General features: G+C 36.8%; 1 long non-coding RNA gene across 1 annotated transcript; it reads left to right on the top strand.

Moving 5' to 3' along the window:
• The first annotated feature begins 624 nt into the window (after positions 1–624).
• On the top strand, positions 625–17,861 carry LOC111562351. The gene is made up of 4 exons (XR_002745554.2): positions 625–817; positions 8,727–8,797; positions 12,723–12,793; positions 17,696–17,861. It is a non-coding gene; the product is annotated as an uncharacterized LOC111562351 (long non-coding RNA).
• The last annotated feature ends 2,996 nt before the right edge of the window (positions 17,862–20,857 follow it).

The following is a 20,857-nucleotide window of genomic DNA, read 5'->3' on the forward strand; positions in this document are numbered from 1 at the left end:
TAACCACAATTATAATTGAATTCTGTGTATTGTTTTTGTGGATTTTCCTTCTGTTTGAAAGTAGGGGATACTTAAAATATCTTTACTCTTAAAGTCTTCTTTTTTGTCTTCATGTATTTTGAATAATAGATTAAAAAGAACAAAGAATAAATTTGAAGAGTTAGTATATGACTGACAGACTAATTAAAATTGAGGTCAGTTTTTATGTTTCATTATTTTTGAATATTCTTAGGTCATCTTTGCCAATGTTGTTTACTGCATTTTATTTATTTATTTGTTTATTTATTTATTTATTTATTTATTTTAAATATTTTATTTATTTGTTTTATTTTATTTTTCCTGGTAGATGATTCTTGTATCAATCCTATATAAAAATACATTCACAATCATAGCTTACAATGCAATGCTTTGTAGAAATCTAAAGCTTCTTACCCTTTTTAGGAGTACAGATGTATGTAAATTCATGTTTTACAAGAAACACCTTAAAGAAAGGATTATTGTCCAATTAGTTTATTTTGGCAGTAATCCTGGGAAGCACTGAATGAGGGAGGAATGGGCGGGAAAGGAAGGGGACCGTGTAAAATTGTAATGAGTACATTCCTGCGTGGGCACTGGAGGCTCTGGAATATTTACCCTCTAGCTCATTGCTCTCACTGTTGAAGGTGATTACAGAGGGTATGAACATCCCCCCCTGGAAATTTCAGTCTGCCTCTCAGGGAACAGAGGCAACTTCAGTAAAAGAAACCAAGAGCTTGGTTGAAAGCAAGCCCTTACCGTGAGTGGGAACCAGTCACAGAAACTGCAGGTGAACTGTAAGGTAAGCTAATGAGATGTAGATAAGGCATCCACAGAACTTGATCCTAGAGAGTGAAACTATAAACCTGAATAGTCCCCCCAAATGACCACTCCCACTGTAACTTTCTTGTAATATTTTTTTTTAAGTAAGTTGTTTGAGAAGCATTTAGTATAAGCTATAGAGTATAAGCAAACTGCTAAGACGTGGGATGAACTGGAAAAAATGTCTAGAGAAATGAGGAAACCATGAAGGATTCTATGGTAAAAGATTACAAGTTTTCTTTGCTAGAATTTCTTCATGTTGGGGACATCCATATTTGTACTGTATTTTTACTCTTCCATCCATACTTCCATCTGCTACATAGATTTGTCTCAGCTTATTCATATGAATCAAGTCAGGCAGGAGGAATGTGCTAATGGAATTTCTTCCTCAGCATTTTTATGTACAAGCCTAAGATTTTTGCTCTTTTTAATTTTTTTTTTTTTAGTAATCTCTACACCCAACCTGGGGCTTGAACTCATGACCACAAAATCAAGAGTCTCATGCTCTTGATGAGCCAGCCAAGTGCTCCCAAATACCTGTAATTTTTAAAACTAAGATAAAAGTGTTAAGCTGTGAAGTTTCCTCATACACTGATATGATTGATCTGTTTGTCTTTATCACCCAGGACTCTGAAACAGCAAGCAATTCCTAGGTTGAAGTATCAGGGTGATATTCTAGTTCTTTTTTATGGGAGAATCTACAGAAATTACTAGTGGCCAATCAGTGCTGATAGCTTTTTTACCCTCACACTTGAGTTTTCAGTTGTGAACTAACATTAATTTTACTTTCTTCTATTGTGACATTGATGATGATGATCCTAGATATTATCAATTGTTATATTTAAAAATTTTGTTCTACTTTGGTCAAGGGTTAGAGTCAGCAAGTATTCATTAAGTTTAATAGTTTGTGTATTTTTAAATAGATTTTATTTATTTATTCTTATTTTTATAAGTAGATTTTTTAGAACAATTATAAATTTATTGAAATTGAGAAGAAAACAGCTTCCATATATCTCACATTTAATTTTCCCTATTAACACCTTTTATCAGCATGGTGCATTTGTTACTAATATACATGTATTCTTTTATTCAGTCTTCCTTAGTTTTCACCTAATACCCTTTGTTCCAGGATCCTATCCAGACTACTACATTATATTGAGATGGCACATTCATTATTTTGTAACAAATTTAAGCAAACATTAGTACACTTCCACAAAAGAACTAAGGTATTGTTTTATAATTCAGGAAAATATTTAGTAATTTTTAACATTTCTTTTCTCATTTTGCACTAAATTGTTTGGACCCTTAGAAAGGGGAGGGGGGTGCTTCTGGGCAGCTCAGTTGGTTAAGCGTCTGACTTCAGCTCAGGTCATGATCTCGCAGTTTGTGAGTTCAAGCCCCGCATCAGGCTCTGTGCTGACAGCTCAGAGTCTGGAGCCTGCTTTGGATTCTGGGTCTTCCTGTCTCTCTGCCCCTCCCCCCTCCTCTCCCTCTTTCTTTCTCAAATAAATAAACATTTAAAAAGTATAAGAAAAGGAAGGAAGGAAGGAAGGAAGGAAGGAAGGAAGGAAGGAAGGAAGAGATGTGAGCCCAGACAATATGTGGTTTATTTACAAACTGATAGGACAGAAAATAGAGCATGTCAGGATATTTGAAGCCTCAAAGATATTGTTTTCATGACCTACAGAGGGAAGAATTGGCTTTATGCAGTAATAATAAAGTGACAAAGAAACTCGAGAAATTTGATGAGAAGGATTGGTAAGGAGTAATTCTTTCAGACTTCAAGTAGTAGTAATGCCATGTTACTTTTTCTTATATTCTTATAGTTTTATTGATGAATAAATGACAAACATCGCTATAAGTTCAAGATGTATAGCATGATGGTCTGATTTACATATATTTTGAAATAGTTGCCACAACATGTTCGGCTAACATCTATTTTCTTATACAGACACAAGGAAAAGAAAGGAATACAGTGGACACAATTTGATGAGATTCAAGATTTAGCAACTTTGCTCCGTGTCATATGACAATGTTAGCTGCAGTCCTCATGCTGTACATTATACCCCTAGTACATACTTATCACTGGAAGTTTGTACTTTGGAGCCACCAGTGGCATTTTGAATTGCCATTTTAAAAGCTTTTGGATGGTACAGTCCCATTTATATTTAGCCCTGCCACAAAAGACTTTAAGATTGTAGTCTTCCTATTCCAGACATGTGACTTCAAGATTGCCATCATTAGTTCAAGGGGGCTGGGTGGCATGTTTTGGTACATCAGGCTGCTGTAACAGAATGTCACAGACTGGGTGGCTTATAAACCAATTTATCTCTCATAGTTCTGTAGGTTGGGAAACCCACATGTCTTGTGACATTGTTTCCTAGTTCTTAGCGGCTTTTTCTCTGTGCCCCTTCATGATGAGTGATCTCTCTCTCTCTCTCTCTCTCTCTCTCTCTCTCTCTTTCTCTCTCTCTGGGGTGCTTTTCCTGATCCTATTAATAAGAACATTCATCTTATTCATGACCTCCCAAAGGTCATACCCCAAACACCATTACACTGGAGATTAGGTTTCAACCATACATATTTGGGGGTGGAAGTGGAAGGTAGCCTATAACAGCAGGAATCAAAGGGACAAAAATAAATTGAGACCTATGACCAGCAAATAACTGTGGTTATAGGTTCCTGGAACTAGCTGCAATTCAACTGATTAAGAGTCATGTTTTATGGAAAACATGCTGCCCAAACTCAAAAGGCAGGATTAAAATAAGCTTTAACTGTCTCAAGTTTAGAACATCCCTTTAATCTCCAAACATATGAGGATAAAACATAAGTTGTATTTCTTAGAAGGCAATTGCATTTCCAGATTTTTTTAAATTTAAGTATTTGTTATTGGATTCACTATTAATTATACAAAGTATAGTTGTTTTGTATTGCATTGATCTTATCTATTTTTCAATTTGATACCAATTTCTTCCTGATTGTATTAAATTCTATAATATTTTTAACTACTTACACTGCCTCCGTTCTTGCTTTATATTCTTGGATTTTAAAATGCTTAATGGCGTTTAACACAACGATTTTTAGATGTCTTTGATGATTTGCTTTCTTAACATAGTGGTTGATATTATTTCACATGTTTAACCACATTTGTTGTTGTTGCTTAAAACTTTTAGTTTTCTGAGGCGCCTGGGTGGCTCAATCAGTTAAGCATCAGACTCTTGGTCTTGGCTCAGATCATGATCTCATGGTTTGTTAGAGCCCCATTTTGGGCTCTGCACTGACAGTGTAGTGCCTGCTTGGAATTCTCTATCCCTCCCTCTCTGCCCCTTCCCCACTGTCTCTTTCTCAAAATAAATACATAAACTTTAAAAAAAATAAAATAAAATAATTCAAATTCTTATCTTAAAAATAAAAAAAAAAACCCTTTTAGTGTTCTGTTTCATAATACTGTAATCTGATAATTTAACTCCTGTCTCGTTCACCTTGATTTTTAAGATCATAAAGTCTTTCACATGACCATTTTAGGTTTTTATTGACTACACGAGGCTGCATATTGTCTTCGTAGGAGATTTCTACTGATAGAATTTAATCAACCTTATTGATAATATCATTCAGTTCTTGTATATAATTATTGATTACTTAATTTAAATTATGTGACAAAGACCGAATGATAATGTATCTGCCAATTCTTCCTTGCTTATCTTTGGATTTGCTTATGTAGCAGCTATAATGTTTCCCAAACAAATAGCTATGGCTAGAAATAGTCTGCCTTTAAACGCTCTGTTTTTTTTGACCTTTGGATGGTGTTTGTATTGTTACCTGTAGGTTCGTTGTAATTAATTTTGTTACTTAAGTATTTGCAAGGCATATATTTATACACATTTAGTTTTACAATTCATGTATTTTTTAATGAGTGGTATATATACACATATATATACAGGCAGTTTTCACTTGGCATAGAACCTTGTTAACTGGCACTTGGGCATATCTGGAGGATACAACTCCAATATGCACAACTTCCAGTCAGTGTGGTTCTGTGAAAACTAGGCAGACCCTGTAGTTGAATTTTGCATTTCCTGTCAAACACTGAACACATAAATCTTTCATTAGGGAAAGACAGTAGAATATATATTTTTTATATTTTTAAATATTTGAAATAGTTCCTTCCATCCGTATTTACTGATTTATACTGTCTTTTTTCCTATTAATTTTATTTGTGACTAAATTAATGAAACTCTCTGTAATTTATAAAATGAAAATGTTTTTTTGAAAAACCTTGATTTGAAAGGTACTCGTGATATTTCTAATTCTAGAGGTTCTGATTACATTAATAGTCATTTTTGGGGTTGCATAGATCTATATGTCACCCAAAGTAATTTAAACAATTTTTACTTCCCTCCAATGACATGAAAGATTTTAATCTTATTTTGCCTCACACTATTTACCCTCCCTTCTAAAATTCTGTTGACGGTCTGATCTGGGATGATTAACTTCAGTTAGCTTTTCTAATACTCTCTGGAGACTAAAGGTGCTGTATTCAGATACTGAGCAATTATATGCTTATTTACAAATGGGAAGATGATTATTTGACACATTAACCTAAGTATAAACAAACAACAAATAAACATTCAGACTTTATTAGCTGCCAAATCATGCTGAAGCAAAGGTCTGTGAAAAATCTGCTTATTATATAAGAGAAATTGATGAAATAAGTACTTACTTGTTTGGAATGCAGGCATCTGACCTATAAACTCTGCAAGTTTATAAAATATAATGTAAAGAATCACATGAATAATACATGATTATTATCAGAATGTTACTTTATACATTTATATCCTCAATTGTACACATCAACGTTTTTAAAATATTCCCCCTCTTTTAAAAAAACACATAATCAAAACTCTCTTTTTTATTTTTAATTGACGTATAGGTTACATATTGGCTTCAGGTATAATCTGGAATATTTTTGAGCTTAGCTTTTTATATATATGTATAATTTATGCACTTTTCCTCCGATTTTTACACACTTCAATTTCCATGACCTCACCCTGTCGGTAATACAGTGAAGAGGCAAAGCAAATCAGTTTTTTTCCTGCAATTTGAGATCTTGGTATCTTGCCACCTATTTCTCAATAAAGGGATTATGCATGGACTGTTAATACGGATTTCATCAACACCTAACATAAGAAAACATTTTCCAGAAGCATGATTTTCGGTAAGGGGCTACCTGTGTCTGTTATAGCCTCAATTTATTTAAAATCCTTCCACCGCAATACAGACTAAAAAGGTATAATATGTAGGAAAAAATAGAGGAACCAAAAGTACATTATTTCCTCCAAATAAATTGAAGAAAATCAGAAAATTAGAAGAAAAGATTTTTTTTCATTTCATATAGAGTGAATGAGGAGTAAATTTCCTTACATGAATGAAGGAGTGGGGACACACACACACACACACACACACACACACACACACAGAGTCATGGACTACCTAGGAATTCTTGAGAGCCAAGAATAATTCACTTTGAGTGTGTTATGTGTGAGAGTTGAGTTATGCCTCTCTGGGAACTTGCAAAATTATTTGCAGACAGCAGTAGAGTGTCCTAAGTCTTCTAATAGGATCCCATGAGCCAGACCTGCCATCTCTCCTCCAAAGAAATCCCATCTCTTGAGAATAAAATCATAGGTAGACTTAAGGTTCTGTAGGAGTTAGGATGTTATCAGGGCTGATTCTCAGTATGTTTTCCTCCTGGAGCCCGAGGAAAGACTGACATGCAAAAATAAGTATCCAGATTTGCAACTACCCTGACCAGGGTGGTTATACCAGCCCCTGCTAGTTCAAACTTGAATTGCACTTCACTGAAATAATCCGCATCGCTCTCTACTATCCACAGATTTTGAAATTAGGAGAAGTGTCGAGAGGGAGGAATTGTTCTGTGCTGATGTTGAAACTGTGGGCAACATCTAGCAAACTCTGGCAAATCACCAACTGTGTCACCAGATTGTTACCGGACAGGTGGGTCCCGGACTAATCAGTACCCAAGAGACAAGTGATGGTAGGAAAACCTTTATCAGGAAGCTGGCAACCTGGGAAAATAGTGGATTAACGTCTCAGTGAGTACCTTCCCCATAAAGGGGGAGCCAGAGGGTTTTAAGGTGTGGGAAAAGAGAACAGGGCTATGTGCAGGAGAAGCAGGTGGCCAGGACGTTAGTCGTATGTCAACATGACCTTGGACAGACTTGCTAGAATCAGTGGTAGCTGTTTTTCAATGTAGCCATTCTTTCTCTTCTGGGAAAATTTGATTCTTCATTCGTCAAGGCCAGTGGTCTACGGATCTCAAGGGAAGTAGGTTAGTTCTGATACAGAACGAGGGACTTAAGTCATCAAGCAAGGAGCAGGTAAGCTTAAAGCACGTTAACCCTCAAGGCTGTGTAGACTGCTGTTACAAAATGAGCTTCCTTCGTTGCATAGTCCAGTTTCAATACTCACAAGAGTCCGCCTGCATTAGCCTTGTTAAGGAAACTCATTGACCAGAGGGAATACCATACCTAGGTAATATTTCGCTCTGAGACTCAAATATCTCAAAGGTATAATAAAAAAAGAAATCCCTAAAACCCGAAGTGAAACTAAAAAAAAGATAGTCTGTAGGCAGATCAGCCTTGACTTAATCACATGGATCTTTCCCAGTATCAGGAAACTTGACAAGACAGTGACTGAAATCCTACTCAAAATTTCAGTAACGGCCTAATCTGACCCTGGCCTCAGATCTTAATGGGTGTTCTGTTAAAAGTATGCTCTAAAGAGGTCTGTGGGTCTAAATATATATATAAACTAAAAGAAAAGAAAAAGAAAAAGCAGCCGACTACTTGGAAAAATAAAACAAATATTTGATGAGCACTTAGGAATTAATGATGCCATGGGGATTTCTCCTGAAGCAACAATATCTGCTTTTGGCTCTGATTTACTAAGATACTAGAACAGTAAACATCCATCTGTATCAATTAGTAGACACAGAAGTTCCCTTTCCTTGTTAGTATTGCACCTATTGTTAAAATGAGAGAACTTCTAAGATAGATCCATGGCCTTAGAGGACCAGTTTCAAAATCTAGAGGGACAGAGGTGCCTGGCTAGCTCAAGTCAGTTAAGCCTCCGACTTTGGTTCGGTTCATGATCTCATGGTTCATGGGTTCAAGCCCTGCATCAGGCTCTGTGCTGAAAGCTTGGAGCCTGGAGCTTGCTTTGGATTCTGTGTTTCTCTCTCTGTATCTCTCTCTCTGCCTCTCCCCAGCTCGTGCTCTCATTCTCTCTCTTAAAAATAGATAAACTTGAAAAAGAATTAAATTAAAAAAAAGAAACCTAGAAAGACTTCAAAGGTACAAGAAATGAACATGCCACCCAAAATTTTTTGTGATTAAAAATTGAATGTGCAGGACTTAAAGCCTTTCATAGCTCTGCAAAGACAGCATTTAAATTGTCAAAAGACATGTAAAATGCTATTTCCAAATTTAGTGACTTAAAAGTCACTTAAAGGTGCCTGGGTGACTCAGTGGGTTGAGCGCAGACTCTTGATTTCGACTCAGGTCATGATCCCAGGGTCGTGGGATCGAGCCCCCCACCCCCCTTGGGAGTGGAGCCTGTTGAGATTCTCTCTGTCTCTCTCCCTCTGACCCCTCCCCTGCTCATGCTCTTGCTCTCTCTCTCTCTTTCTCGAATAAACAAACAAACAAACAAAACACATATTGCTCATGATTCTGCACTATAAGCTGGGTTCAGGTAAGGAGATATTCTGCTAGTTTTGGCTTGAGTCACCATGGGGTCACTGTCACCTAGAAGCGTGAGCAGCACTCACAATCCAAGGTAACATATTGGTATGTCTGTTGTTTCAACAGGAAAACGTGGGAGCTTCCAAATCACCTTCTCCTCTTGTCCTCTGACCCAGGGAAGCCAACACTCTTCACAGGTAAATCCCTGTCTGAGAAGTTGAAAACAAACTGCCAGGACTCTTAAAACCCAGGTCCAGAACTAACACAATGGTGCTGGTGTTCTGGACAAACTATTACAAGGTCAGCCAAGACTCAAGGGAAAAGGACAAAAAAAAACCTTTGTGTGGGAGGAGTGGCAAATATTTGATTGTCCCGGCAAACCACATGGACATGAAATTGAGAAACAAATCATAGGACCATAAGAACCTATCCATGTGAGAGTATGAGGCTGTGAGTTCACAATATGCTTTCTATCTCTACCCCCTACCCCTTATCTGTGTTCTTGACAATATTCTGCATAAGACAATTATTGAAAATAATTGAAAAATAGTTTCATTTTGTGAGTGTCTCCTTCAAAACCAAAATTCAGTGCTCCAGCACTTTATGGCTTCCCCTCACCTGAGCAAAGACTGTACTTCTCTAGCCAGCTTATTCTACCTGCCCTGCCCGAGACCTTGGCAACTGGTACCAGATATCAAAGTGTCTGCTGTAACTTGCTCACTTACAAAGGCTGAAGCATGAAAGTTGAGGCATGTCATCATTTTGTGTGCATAGTACTTTGATGGCTTTAAAGAATAATGTCTTGGTCCCTCTGGGCCAAGTTCTGAAGGTGGGAAAATCCAAGATCAAGGTGCTGGCAGATTCAATGTCTGATGGGGGGCCTGATCCTTGGTTCACGGATGGTCTTCTTGCTGTGTCTTCACATGGAGGAAAGAACAACGGAACTCTCTGGAGACTCTTTTTTTTTTTTAACTTTATTTTTCTGAGTGAGAGAGTGAGAGAGAGCACAAGCGAATGCAAGAAGAGGAGGAAGGGCAGAGAGAGAGGGAGACCAAGGATCCAAAGTGGGCTCTGTGCTGACAGCAGAGAGACCGATGTGGGGCTTGAACTCACTGACCGAGAAACCACTGGCCACCATAACCTAATTATGTTCCCAAAGTCACACTTCCTAATACCATTACATCAGGGAACTAGGTTTCAGCACATGAATTTTGGAGCAACAAAAGCATTCCATCTGTACCAAATAATGATTGGTTTATGTAGTGATTCCATGGGTTTGGTTTTTGTTTTTGTTCTGTTTTTAGTAGAAATAGAGGGCTTTTACACCCTTGTGTGTCATAACCAGAAATAGAACATAAATTGAACTCCCTTCCCCCATGTGTATGTATCTGTGTATCTATTCAATTCTAGAAGTTCTTGTTACTTTTTAAATCTTTGCGGTTTGTTGTATTTGGCCCTCATATATATATATATATATATATATATATATATATATATATATATATTTATGAAACTTCTGTATCTGATTCTGCAGGGTTTAATTTCATCCACATTGGCTGGCTTTCTCAGTATTTTTCAGGGGTATGTAGTTGAGTTGGAATTTCTTGGGACTTTATGGCTTTTATCCAAGGACACTGTTACTCTTGTCTGTGAGCATTTGCACATGGTTCTTCCATGGATCCAGTGGCGAAGCAACGATAGATCTTTGTATGTGAAATAATCTTTTCTTCTTTTTACCACACCAGCCAGGGAACTTACACTTCAGTTTATGACCCAAAATCAAGGATAGGAGTTCAAAATAAGATTTCTCAGGAGAGCCTTCTTAGTTTGTTTTCTTTCTGCTCACAGCAAACAAGTAGTTTTAAAAAAAATTAACATTTATTCATTTTTGGAGAGACAGAGAGAGAGTGTATGAGTGGGGGAAGGACAGAGAGAGAGGGAGACACAGAATCTGAAACAGGCTCCGGGCTCTCAGCTGTCAGCACAGAAGCCGACGTGGGGCTCAAACTCATGAACAGTGAGATCACCACCTGAGCCAAAGTCAGATGCTCAACTGATTGAGCCACCCAGGCACTCCAAACAAGTAATTTTTTGTTGATGTTTGTTCACTTGCTGGCTTGTTTTTGCCTTTATTCCCCTAGTTACCCATTAATGTTGTTTTTCTCCAGGGGCGCTTTTCAGCCTTTTAACTTGCACTGTATCCAGGTACCCCCAACCCCCAACAATTAAGCCTTTTTTTTTTGCTTTGCTTTGCTTTCTCTGATATCCAATCAGTTATTTTATTCTACCATAAACCTTACGCATGCTTAACAAAATATGTTCCCTTTTAGCATTCAATCCAGTAGTTTTAGGTGTACTTTAGTAGATGTTTGTCTGCAAATCTCATCTGATCCATTACTAAAAATGGACAAAATTTCTGTTTTGCAAACATATAAACCTGCTTTTTAAAATGGCTCTTGTTAATGGAGTAACAAACAGCATTCTGCATTAGAAAGGATAGGTCTGACATCACTGTAGAATAGCATCCTTACTCCTTGTTATTGCATTCAAGACACTTCTTCCCACCCACATAAAATATCCCCATAATACACACTTTCTGCTTTATTTTTAATATCTCTTTCCAGTTTATGCTATCACAATGAACTATACGCCTCTGCTTAAACACATTTCAGTGTATCTCAATTATATCTTGCTCACATGTCCAATTATGAAATCGTATTCTTGCCGTGACTGTAGATGGCAACATGCATTTTTGATAATCCCATGCTTTCATAGACTTTTTGCACATCTCCTCTATATTTTACTATAATAAACATGTCTTAGACATATTTATGTGATTTCATAATTTGATGTTGACGGGGTATAAACTAGAAAATACTTTAAGGTTGCTCTCCCTCATGCTCTGTGCTTCTTATCTGCATAGTTAATACTATCTAAAGCAAAACCTCCAGTTCCTTTAGCACATGAAAAAAAGTGTAATCCAGTTAAATTTAAATCTTTTCTCTCTTATTCAATTTCAGCTTTGTGTCTCTGTTCAGGGTTAGATTGGGCTCATGATTATTTCCAGCCTTCAGTAGAAAAGGGAAGCCTGATCTGTTCTCCAACCTTACACTGCTGTGCCTCGCTCCTCCCTGTCTGCCATCCATGGCAGGACCCGGAGAATGAGCTCAAGATACGACATTCTGACATCACTTGGTGCTGCTACACGGATGACACATAGATATATCCAATTTCACTGACCCCAAACTGAGTCCCTGATATGCCTCTCCCCAAATCACGTATGTCTACTCACATTTGATCCATTCGCACACCTCACCCTCTGGGTTGATAATTTCATGTTTCCAGTCGATGAAGTTCAAACTTTAGAACTAGAACTACCCTTCCCCATCCCGACACAATTTTCTCTCTCACTCCACCTTTAATCAGTCACAAAATTATGCCGATCCTGTCTTCAAAATATAACCAGAAATGTAGTGCTCCTCATCGCCTACTCTGTGGTCTGACTGTCATTACTTTTCGAGGATGGCTTCAGTCGATTCTCATCATAGGAACCAGAATTCTCCTTTTTAAGCAAGAGACAGAGCATGCTGTCTCTTTCCTCCTCACCTTTGCCACCAACACTGTGCAGTGGTTTTTCATAGGGATAGCCAGGGGTCTGTGAGATGTGACAATGCCTTGTGCCTGTCACCTCTTTGGTACTCCCTTCTTCTCTCTCCTTACTTTTCTTCCTGTGGCCTCTTTTCTCTCCTTCGTGTGAATCAGGCACTCATGCTTTAGGATACATTAGCTGATCATTCTGCTTGGGAAGCTCTTGCCTTGGATCTGCTTGGCCACTTGCCTGACCTTCTACCTTGCTCACATTTTATCTTCATCATCAGGTCTGCCCTAGTCTCCCTCTTCAATATTTTCACTTACTCCTGTCCTATTTGGAACTTTTAATTCCTTTATCTTGCTCTAATTCTTTTACTGATTTCATGGTTAAGTGAGTCACAAGTTTTGGGTCATGAATATATGTTCTAGGACTATATCTGCCTTTTAAATTAAGTTTGGCCAGGAGTTAATTTTTTTTTCAGCCAAAACATTCCAAGAGGACTCCTTTTATTAATGAATTATCTTCTTCAGAAAGGTACTCTTTCTTCTGTGAACAGGACATCAATTTCTGTTAACATGACACAACCGAATAGCACAAATGGGTAAGCACATTAAATACGAATTATTGTGAAATTAACTTTATGTTTGAAAACTTGGAAAACAATCAACTTATAAGCAATCCAAGAGCAACCCCCCCCTCCTCTCTTTCATCAAGTAAATTGAAGGCCCATGAAATAGAGAAGTCTCTTTTGTCATTAGGAAGTGAACTGTAAAATGGTAATTTTGATATGGTGTTTTTTTTCACTATCCTGTCATTTTCCATTTGGTTGGCATTTGGGGGTATTCTTTAAAAACTTCTCTTGATATGCAAAACAAGAAGTAATAGTATTGCAGTCACTGTGGCATTTTTGTTTAGAATTTAGCTTTTCTCATCATCCATCAAAGACACAAGGAGACATGAAAGCAGAGATTACAAAACTGCTTTTTCCTAAGGCATTCGCTTTCCCATTCAGTTTGTTTTTCAGTTCAATGGAGTGTTTTACTTTTTAATGGTTCACTTCACTGTTGCTTCAAAGGACACAATATATCAAAGCAGGAGAAATGTTTTGTTATTTTTCCTATCAACAGTTGATGGAAAGGGTCTAAGTTTTAGTTTCTATAATATTTAATATAATTTCTACTTTGCAGCTTGATAAGCTAATTACACTGGAGTCATGTTTTTCTGATTTGTCTATAGTAACCACATTGTGGGCTTCAAAAATGAATAAAGCAGCAAACTTTCTACATAATAATACACTGGTAAATATAGCACTTCTATAACTGTTTGGAGGCTTATCTGATTTTTGAATTAGAGTGTAGAGAGTATATTGACAAGAAAGATTCCAGTATTGACTGGGGTGAGAATATATTGCTTAAAATGGCTAGTGTTATAGGTTGAATGGTGTGTGTCCTCTGCCTTCCCTTCTAGAAACCTCTTGAAGTCCTAATCCTTGTTACCTGAAAGCGTGAGCTTCCTTGACAAGAGGGTCTTTGTATATATAATCAGGTTAAGATGACATCATTTGTACGAGCCCTAATGCAATATGACTGGTGTGCCCTTATAAGAGAGAAGGCCATGGGAAAACAGATACAGGCACAGAGGGAAGAGTGTCATGTGAAGGTCTAGACAGAGATTGAAATGATAGCTATAAGCCAAAGAATGCCAAGGATTACCAGTGACACTAGAAGCCAAGAAAAAAGCATGAGACAGATTGTCCCTTAAAGGCTTTGGAGGGGACATGGCCATATCAATACCAGAACTTTGAGAGAATAGATTTCAGGCATTTTTAAGCCAACCAGTTTGTAGTACATTGTTATGGCATTCCTAGGAAACTAATAATTCAGAAAGGGAAATGGATTTTTATTCTCCTTGAGCAGGAGAAGGGGAACTTTCTCCATGTGTGTCTAAGAAATATGAAATAAAGTGACATTTACACTAAATAGCAAGATTTTTGATCTATTTCTCATTTAATTCTCCTAATTCAGTGAGCAAGTTACTACTTTGTTTTATAATAAAGTAAATGGATAACCATATCAGAGCTAATAAATGACAGAAAATATTTAAACACATATGTCAGATGGAAAAGGCCAACTGATGTCCTATACACAATCTTGTAAGTTTTTACTCAACAGCCTATGTGGATGATCAGAACATTCTAGGACATGCTGTACCATCATGGAAGAGACATGTTATTTTCCTCACCTCAAATAGAGCCATTTGTTGACAATTAGTACTTAATTGGTACACATACTTAAATGGTACACATTTGACCCTATAAAAGTTTAAATACCAAACTAGGATACTTGAGATAAAACAACAACAACAAAAAACCTTCATAAGTAATCTAAATAAGATGATAAATGATCAGTAATGATGGAACTTTCAGCAACTATATAAAGTGCAGGTATTCCTTTTACATGATTTATGAATGCATTTGACTGATTCATAAGGAATACTATTTAGCCAGACTCAGCAGAATAGCAAACTTCATTTGAATTCTAAAGACTGCTTAAAAGCTGAATCAATCGGGAAGGAAAAATGCACTGTCTGAACACCATTAGTGATTAAAAGAGCTTTAAAAAAGTTGGAAAAAAATGGGAAAATAATCCATACAGTGCCTCCTTTTCAGTGTTCTAAAGGTTTCATAACATTTCTTAAGCAGCCAAGACATTTCTAGAATTTTTCATACAGATGCTAATCTTAAAACACACACACACACACACACACACACACACACACACACACACCTACTTTTGAACTTTGTTATTGGATGCAATGGTCTGTATTTGCATGTGACCTGTATGTTTGTAACAATTCTGTTTTGCCGATCACCCCCTTTTTTTTCCTTCACTTTTCAACTATCCAGCTATATTGAATACATCCCCATTCATAAAAATCTGATTGTCTAGCTGAGGATTAAATTGAAGATGGCTTAAGTTTTTTAAAGATTCAGAAATCTTTAAGTTCACGATGCAGAAGAAAGTGGCTAATGAGCTCAGAAATGTAAAATAATTATTGAATACAGATGATTATATGATAGGAGTTCATCAGTGGTAACACAGTTTTAGGAAACCCAAAGACAAGAACCACCAGAGAATAAGGTATGCCTAATGAAAATAATTTAAGGTTAATGGACTTGTAAAATTTAGATAATAAAGTGATTTGAAAAAATTTATTCAATAAACTTATGCTTAATGTTTGAGAAGAATATGCTGCATCCACAGAAGATATACTATAAAAATTCTCAACTATTGTTGAGATGGGTAATGCCATTTATCTTACAGAGAAAAAGTATTTGAGATCTGAAGAGAATGCCATAAATATGAAAACTAACAAGTCCATCAGTATTCAAGAAAGAATTCAATAAGAGATTACGTTATTTTAAGTGATGTTGTTTCCAAATTAATATTAACTCCACATCCAGTATATCAAATAGCTTGCACGTGTGATTGCAGAATGCCTCTGTGTAATATATTAGTAATTGAAGAGTGTTATATAGCTAGCTAGAATCTAAAGAGGGAGATTTTCTACAGAGGACAGAACACAGCAACTTATTTAAATTATATCTCTATGTATTGGATGTTTACCTACGATGAAATATATTACAAATACTTAGAATATGAGATACACCATAGGACCCAGAATAAATCTGTTAAAATATACATGTAGTTCAATCACATACTATTACAAAATGGTTACATCTGTGGAATTACGTATATTTGTATACATACACACGCACACCTATGAATTTGTATCTTATATAAGACTTTAACATGTTTAATGTGCTAAAATGGATAAGATTGGATTAAAGTTGTACTTTCTTCATTTTAATATAGCTGATAATGCTCAAATATTATGTAGAAGAATATAGTCTTGAAGTATAGATATTAGCTATACTCTTAGATGTAAAGTCACCTAATTCTTATTCATAGGTTTGAAAAAAGAAAAGGTTAAATGATGAAAGGATACAATTAAACATGATTATATAAAAACCCCAAAAATTGAGTAATGGACTCAAACAAAATGAATTGGTACAAAATTAATTTGAAGAAAAATATCCAATTAACGATGTAGATTTGGCTTGATAGTATTTCCTAAGAAATTAAAAAAAGATATATTTTGATATGAAGATATGTGTGAACCTAAACAACTTTACGGATAGGATCTGATATGGCTTCAAAGGTAAGTGAAAATTCCATCTGTAAGAAGAGAAATATAGTGTCATTGCAGATGTATTCGAGTCATCCTCCCTTTCCAATTCGTATTTGCTTTCAACAAATAAAGGATTTTGTTCACAACTTGTCGATTTTAACAGGCAGAATATTAAGCTAGAGTGCATTCAGGAGGAAAACACGTAGTATCCTGAGGTGTAAAGGCGATGATGAGAAAATATGGCCTGCAATGTCAAATGCTTGAAGGCTCATTACTTGTAACGTTATGGAGGATTGCCTGGCAAAGCTTCAGAGTTCAGAACTAAGACTAATTGGTAGACTTCTGCCTAAAACTGTACTTTATTTTTATAAAGTTTGTAATTGCTCAAAAATGAGATTGGTTTAAACGTTATTCGTGCGCCATTATGGAGGATGTCCACGTTGCCCTTTGGCCAGAACTCTGCTCTTCTCAGAAATACCCCTCCTTCACTTTACTCCAAACAAGTGGTATAAATGGGATGTACCACTTTTCTAGCTACACAGAGGGACCTAATCTCTGCTAACATTTTCTTCCATAGCCTATCACAATTTAGTGGTCCTGGGGGAAGTGGTCCTGGGGGAAGGTCCTGGGGGAAAAATCCAGGAGATTTTTTTTTGAATATTTTTATTGAGACTAAAATATCAATTCCTTCTGTGATGGTAGGAATTAGATGATTAAATTCCACATGTTGGTTCTTAATATTCCCCAAGATATTGAGGAAATTAATATGCAGCAGGAACAAATGAAGTCCGTTCTGTAAAACAGGTGTAAGAGATAAAAAGCAAACCTCCTGAAGCCAATACTTATTTCAAGTTCAGCTCTTTTCCTGCACATTATATGACTTGGTATTTAAATCCTTTCTTTATTTCCTTTAGCTACACCTCTGAGATTTCATTAGAGACCCCTTTGTCATTTAGCATTTAGCTGGTTTGAATTGTTATTCTGTGTGTGTGTGTGTGTGTGTGTGTGTGTGTGTATTTTCCAGAAGGTGTTGTCTAAATTACTCGTCCATTAGGGAAGGACTAGGGTCATTTTTCTCGGTCACAATATTGTAAATAGAAAAGTACTAGGGGAGAGGGAACTGGGCATCCAAAGGGTGCTATTACTTTGTAACAAAACTTTTATCCCTATTAATTCTCAGCAAGTGACTCTAAGTATAAAACTACACTCCCAAATCTTAGTATGGCTGCAATTCTTAGGTCAATATTTTTCTGTAAATTTAACAATACTAATATATAATCTGTATAACCTATGTTTTCTTAAAATCATTTAGGTTGAGCATCTGACTTCAGCTCAGGTCACGATCTCTCCGTTCCTGAGTTCCAGCCCTGCTTTGAACTCACTGCTGCTGTCAGTCCAGGGCCAACTTCGGATTCTCTGTCTCCCTCTCTCTCTGTTCCTTCCCCACTCTCAAAAATAAATAAACCTTTAAAAAATTATTTTCTCTAAATTATTTTGAAAATAAAAATCACAACTTGTAACTGGACAAATTGTTTTTCTTCCATAAGTAACTTATTGACATTTTGAAATGTTACATTTTAACATGTGGCAAAAGTTATTTTCTTGACCAAACTTGAGTTAGGTGTCTGAACCTTCTCATAGGCCCATCTCCATATCCTCTTATAACATCCAGTTTTAGCAAGTATCTTGCAAAGTGAGAACCCCCAACGCTTAACTTTTTAAACGTTTATATATTTTTGAGAGAGAGACAGGGTGCGAGCTGGAGAGGGAAAGAGAGAGAGAAGGAGACACAGAATCTAAAGCAGGCTTCAGGCTCTGAGCTGGCAGCACAGAGCCCAATGACGGTCTCAAACTCATGAACTGCGAGATCATGACCTGAGCTGAAGTTGGACACTTAACTGACTGAGCCACCCAGGTGCCCACCCCAACTCTTGATAAAGGATCATCCTAGATATCTTATCAATGCCTCCTCCTTCACCATTGCCCTGGTGGTGCCTAATCACACTGGACTGTCTTCAACAAAAAAATGCTGTTAAAATGGTTTGACCAGAATCCCCCTCACCCTTGATGTTTTCTCATGATAATTCCACATCCACTGACCCCTACCCCACTCCTTAGCTGTAAACTCCTATTAGTCCCTTATATACCGGGGTCTCTTTTCCTCTATTGTGTTAGTCCTAAATAAAATCTGTTTTTGTTTGTTTCTTTTTTTTTCTTCTGCTTTTACCGTGTAGTTCTAGCTTTTCTTTGATATCTCTTTGGCTTTTAGAAAGTGTATTCAGCTTCTAATGTTTAAATGTATGAGCTCCATAAACACATACACATATATCTAATTTTAGATCCGCATATATCTAATTTTAAGAGGTACAGGATCAGGAGCACATTTGTATCTAACAGTAGTGCACGATGACAATATTAGGGCTGCAATTGATCTCTGCCCTCTCAAAAACCTCCAGGCATTTCCAAGTGTCTAAACACATGACTGTAAGTAATAAATTTTAGCAACCAAGTTCAAAATAGCTGAGACCCAATGGCAAAGCCATCCATAATTTGTGTTTTAGGAAGGTAGAGCTGAAGCGGAGGAGGGTTTGCTGGAGCAGGGATTCACATCTGTGGTACATAGCCCGCCTCTCCCAACCACAGGGGACTGAGTGAGCCCCTCCATCTGCCGACCTTCCCACCCATGAGATTTCACAATGAGTGAAATTAAGAGAAAGGGTTTTCCATGATTTGGCTATTGTTGAAAGTGTTGCTATAAATATTGGGGTACATGTGCCCTATGACAATGAGAAAGAATGAAATATTGCCTTTTGTAGCAACGTGGATGGAACTGGAGAGTGTTATGCTAAGTGAAATAAGTCATACAGAGAAAGACAGATACAATATGTTTTCACTCTTATGTGGATCCTGAGAAACTTAACAGAAGACCATGGGGGGAGGGGAAGAAAAAAAAGTTAAAGAGGGAGAGAATCAAACCATAAGAGACTCTTAAAAACTGAGAATAAACTGAGGGTTGATGGGGGGGGGGGGTTGGAGGGCATGTGGGTGGGTGATGGGTATTGAGGAGGGCACCTGTTGAGATATGCACTGGGTGTTGTATGGAAACCAATTTGATGATAAATTTTATATTCAAAAAAAATAGAGAAAGGGTTTTAATGGCTCTTAACGGAAGACTATCTCTTAAAAAATCGTCTATCCTAAATTCATTTCCAAGACAGAAATTTCCCCTTCATCAAACCCATTGCTCCTCTTGATTATTTTCTCCTCCAATATGTCTTTGCACTGCAATACTTTCTCACAAAATTCAGATGAGTTTTTTAAAAAAAGGAAACTCGGTCCAAAATATATATACCATTCTTTTCATTATCTGTTTAATTGGTTTGTCTTTCATACCAACTCTTCTTTTTAAGGGGAAGAAATTTAAGGGGCACTTGGGTGGCTCAGTAGGTTAAGCATCCAACTCTTGATTTCGGCTCAGGTCACGACCTCATGGTTCATGAGTTCGAGCCCCACATTAGGGTCTGAGCTGACAGTGTGGAGCCTGAGCCTCTCTCTCTGCCCATCCCCTGCTCCCCCTCTCCCTCTTGCTCACTCAAAAACTAAAGAAACTTATTTTTTTTTAAATGGTAGAAATTTAAAATAGAACTGAAGGTGAATACAACCTTTAGCCTCAAGATATTTATGATCTGTCCTGGGCATTTAATTACCTAAAAACACAATTTTACAAAGTCCTATTGCAAAGTGGGTAGCAATTGATGAATCTGAAAATTCTTGCTTTAGTATTTGTCGTGATTTGGAAAAACCTTCCAGGAATATCCTGATTGGTCAGGTCATATTGACATGGTCTCAAGAACCATTATCCTTACTAACAAAAATATACCACAATTCAAGTGATGGTACCATATAATGGAAAATATATATATGTGTATGTATATCCATTTACTTTATTATATAGTTTATGGTTTTCTACCTTTGTCTTTGATTGCTTCCCAATTCTCCCATAGGTTGTAGCTGTCTTTGTTTTTTGTTTTTCTTTGTTAAATATTTACAATCCATGCATTAAAAACATTTTAATTAACCTTTTTAATATTGTTATTGTTTTTCTTTATTTAGCTTTATATTCCACTAGCACTCATCCATAGTGTTTTATTTATTTATTTATTTAAAGTTTATTTTATTCATTTGAGAAAGAGACAGAGAGAGAGAGAGAGAGCAGGGAAGCATCAGAGAGAGAGGGGAGAGAGAGAGAATCCCCAGCAGGCTCCCACTGTCAGCTCAGAGCTCCAAGGGGTTCAAACCAAGGAACAAAGAGATCATGACCCGGGTCAAATTAAGAGTCAGATGCTTACTCGATTGAGCCAGCCAGGCACCCCTGATCTATAGTGTTTTAATTACATGTGTCTGTGCACATGCGCGTTTGTATTCTCACCATCTTTATTTGATCCATGAATTACTTATATCATTATTAATATCA

Source organism: Felis catus, chromosome C2, assembly GCF_018350175.1.
Source record: "Felis catus isolate Fca126 chromosome C2, F.catus_Fca126_mat1.0, whole genome shotgun sequence".
Lineage (NCBI taxonomy): Eukaryota > Metazoa > Chordata > Mammalia > Carnivora > Felidae > Felis > Felis catus.